Here is a 4,122-nt window from a genome sequence, read left to right as displayed (position 1 = left end):
CACTGTGGGTAAAGGCAGCTGAGGGTGACCCTGCCAATGCCTGGGGGAGGTTCTGGTCTTAGTTCATAAGCTCGTAGGCTGGAGGAGCAGTATGAAGTGGCTGATATGGGTCTGGGGGTGACTGCTAGGCAGACCAGGACCTCTGGAAGGGTATCTTGGGTAAGGTATGTGGGAGCACCTCCAACGCTGGCTAGAGGCTCAAATACCTTTTCACTGGCAGCCATGAATGGACGAATGGACTGGATTGTGCCAGCCCTTATCTGCAGCCTCTCTCCGGCCCAGTCCCCTGCTGTCGTGTCCTGCCTGGTCTCATCTTTTGTACGTTACCAGCATGATCCCATCGCACCACTTCTTGGTCTTAAGCTTTGGATGGCAAACCCTGGCGTCTACCCCTCTCACCTGTGATTCCAGGCCCTTTATATTCTGGTTCTTGTCCTCCTTTCCTGTCTCTGTTTAACCACCTCCATCCTTTACTCCTTCATTCCACACTCACAGGACCACTGGCCATTTTGAGAACCCAGGCGGCACTGTGTCCCTCTGCATCTGTCACGGCTGGTCTCTGCCTAGAACACCCTTTCTGTTTCTCCTTACCCTTCCAGGCCTAGTTGATGTATCAGCTCCTCAGACGTGATTTATAGGGGGAGAAAGGTCAAGAGGAAGTATAAAAATGTAGGTTCGGTTTGCCACATTCCAGTTTCCTTAAGTGACTGTGGTAAGTATTCAAAGCACTCTTAATTAGTAAACACCTCTCCCCCCTGCTCGCTCCCCTTTGAAACTCCTATATCTTTGAAGATGCTTGGTGCAGAGACTAGACCATGTGAGGGCTAGGTTAGATGGGTCACACATACATTCCTGGAAGACAGCCTAACTGGCGTCTCTTGGCCATTCATCCTGCAGCCGTCCCCACCCCATTCCCACCATATATAACTCCATGACCGCAATCACTGATCAACATTAAAACCACTAATCTGGATCAGGCATTCTTTGAACTCTCTCACCAAGATTACCTGAAATGCAACAGAATGCAAATCAACCCCAAAATACTTGTCAAGCAGATAACATGGGCAATGAATGGTAGCAGGTGATAGGCCAGTGGGTTACAAGGAAGCATAATATGTGACAGAGTACCTGGCCCCAGGGGAACAGATTGCCCAATTTGTAGACAGGGCAAATACCAATCAACCTACGGTTATGCATGTAAGTGACACAGGTCCTAAGTGACAGGGGACCTCAGAAAAATGCTCACTGCAGCTGAAGCAGCCAGGGACAGTTTCCGCAGGAGGTGGGAATTGAGATGAGTTTTGAAGAATGGCAAGAATTTGTAGAGACTGGAGAGTGAGGAGGGCCTCTAGGGAGAAGGTGGCTCCGTGAATCACTCAGGAGGAGTCCTACTTATTTTGTTTGATGAGCCTGGGGTGCATCAGATAATTCCTTAAAGCACTGGTTCTCAACTCTGGCTGAATATTTTAATTACCTGGAAGCTTTAAAAATGTACTGATACCTGGGTCCCACCTCCAAAGAGTTTTATTGAATTGGGTGCTGGGAATTTAAAGAGCTCTCCAGGTGATATCTGATATGCTGCCAGGGTGGAGAGCCTCTGCTGTACAGGAAGTTCAGGCAGTGTGAGAGCTCTCAGCCTGTCAGCCCTCAGGCATACACACCTGTTGGGCTCTGACACTTCTAAGGCATGCCTTTCATTCCCTCCTCCTGGACAGTGGCCACCCCAGGGAGGGGCCCTGGCCTCTCTTACAACCCACTCACACACCTGGCACCAGGCTCCCAGGAGGATTTCTGTCTTCCAGTTTACCATCAAGCAATCACAGGGTGATCAACCAGGCCACAAGCTGCCTGGCTTTCCCTCTGCCATCACTGCCTCTCTTCTGGTGCTTTCCTGAAGCTCCGAAGGAAGCCGTGGCCAGCCAGAGAGCTGTCTCCCAGGACAGCGCCATTTTCAGTGGGCCTTGGGCCAAGCTTCCTGAAGACATATCTACACACACTGGCTTGACAGGGGCCTATGCACAGGCCACAAAGAGGATTTCTCTCACTGCATTTCCTGGCAATTAGCAGGGCCTGAATAAAGTCCAGCTTGCTCTTTGAGTCTACCTCCACTGAGTGGTCTCAAGAATGTGGTTCCTCCTTTCAGAGAATTCTGTAGGTGTGGCTACTGGCCACTGGCCAGTGTGCCCAGTCAGGAACACATTTGTCACATGTTTGACTCAAGGAGGCCACTACTCCCCCTCCTTTCAGCATCACAGCAGGGTTTCCAAACAGCCACAGGAAAGAGTATATGGGGGTGACATTTACGGTTTTCTGAGAAGAAAGATTGCTACACCCTGGGGTTTACGATCTAGGCAAGAAATAAAATGCCCTGCCTCTGAGGCCTTTTTATTTAGTTACCGATTTAAAAATAACTTTATTGATTTTTGTTTTAAAACGGTACATGTTCTTTATTAAAGAGAAAAAAATGCAAACAGCCAGTCACATACCCAGAAAAAATTGAGATGCCCCTGGCTCAAGAAAGCCACTCTCTTGAACACTTTGTGAGCTTGTCCAAAGGCAATTCTGCTGGCATGGGGTGTGCTGCGCTGGGCAGGGGCATGGAGGACGTGACCTCTGCGAGCACTCCCAGTCCTGGTCTTGCTTCAGTAATGCCATGACTCTCTCGCCAAACAGCCCCTCTGAACACTTCCCACCACCCTGCCTTCTTGGAAAGAATGTCCAGCTTGTCCCACACCAGAACTCAGCCAAGAAGAGAAGATGCCGAGGTGGTGGCTCATCTTCCTCGGGTCGGGTAGGGTCGGGAGAGGCCTCTGAGCAGTCATCTCCGTTGCCTCACAGCCCTCCAGCTATGCTAAGAATGTGAACCATTTCCCATGGGACTGGCAACTGCCAAGCAATTCTGAGCACAACCTCCCCAAATATCTGCGTTGCAAACAGATAAAACAGAGAAGCATCCTGAAAATGTGATCTTCAGCCAGTCACCTTAGGCAGTCGTGCATGTCTGCTTGCCTGCTAGGAGTGTTTCTGCTTCCCGAGTCCCTCTTAGAAGTGTTGGGGAGCGAGCCAGGAATGTGGCCGTGTTCCCCAAAGGGGTAAAGAAGAGAGAACTCTCTGGAAGGGGATTTTCAAGGGAACAGGGACCAAACAATACCCTGGGCTCTTTGCAGGGGTCTGGTTCCTATCTTAGTGCTGGAGTTATTACTGACCAGTTCTAGGGTCATTTGGGTGCCTTATGGTTCCTGAGATGTCTGGGCATGGGGCTGCCTTCACCTGCAGCAAGAAGCCACCTCAGTCACCCTCTAGCCTTTCCAGTCTATACTACTTGTGATTTTGTAGCCTGAGTGAGTGGCGATAGTGGCAGGGACAAGGCTGTGCCAGACTTGGCAGAGTTGGGGGGCGAGAAGAGAGGCAGAGGACATGACTTTCTGAGTAGCTCTCACTTTCCTAGAGACTCTAGAACACCTTGCTGCATCACTGCAGGCATGACCAGGCCTCAGTGACCTACATAACCCTCCAGACGTGGGGCAGATGGGAGCCCTGACTCATCCCAGGGGAGACTGACTTGGGAAGGGTGGAGGTGGGGAGGATTTATAATCCCAAAACATTGAAACCGCCTAAGTGTTCAGTGATGGTTCGGTGAATCATGATATGTCCACAGGATGGAATATTATGTAAAAGTGATTATTGAAAAGACTATGTAGCAATACTACAAATATTTATGATAGAATGCTAAGTGAACAAAAGGAAGATATGCATTTTTTTTTTTTGCACATGAACAAAAGAAGACTGAAATAGGCTTTTAAAAAAATAGCTGTTTTGCTACAGCAGTGTGATTATGAACCTTATTTTTAAAAAGAAAGCAGTGGCTTTAAAGTCAGACAGATCTGGACTAGTAGCTAAGTTCTATTTCGTACTAGAAATGACCTTGACAGATAGCTTAATGTATCTGAGATTGGTTCCTGATCTGTAAAATGGATACGATAATTCCTACCTTACAAGATTCTTGTGAAGATAAATCAGATGAGGCATTTCCTCCCTTCTCTCTTTCCTTTCTTCCTCCTCTTTCTCTCCCTCCCCCTGCTTAGTTTTCACTAGTGCAGCACAGTGCAGTTATCCACAGAG

This window comes from Rousettus aegyptiacus, unplaced genomic scaffold (genome assembly GCF_014176215.1).
Source record: "Rousettus aegyptiacus isolate mRouAeg1 unplaced genomic scaffold, mRouAeg1.p scaffold_m13_p_4, whole genome shotgun sequence".
Lineage (NCBI taxonomy): Eukaryota > Metazoa > Chordata > Mammalia > Chiroptera > Pteropodidae > Rousettus > Rousettus aegyptiacus.
Note: the sequence above shows the minus strand (reverse complement) of the source record.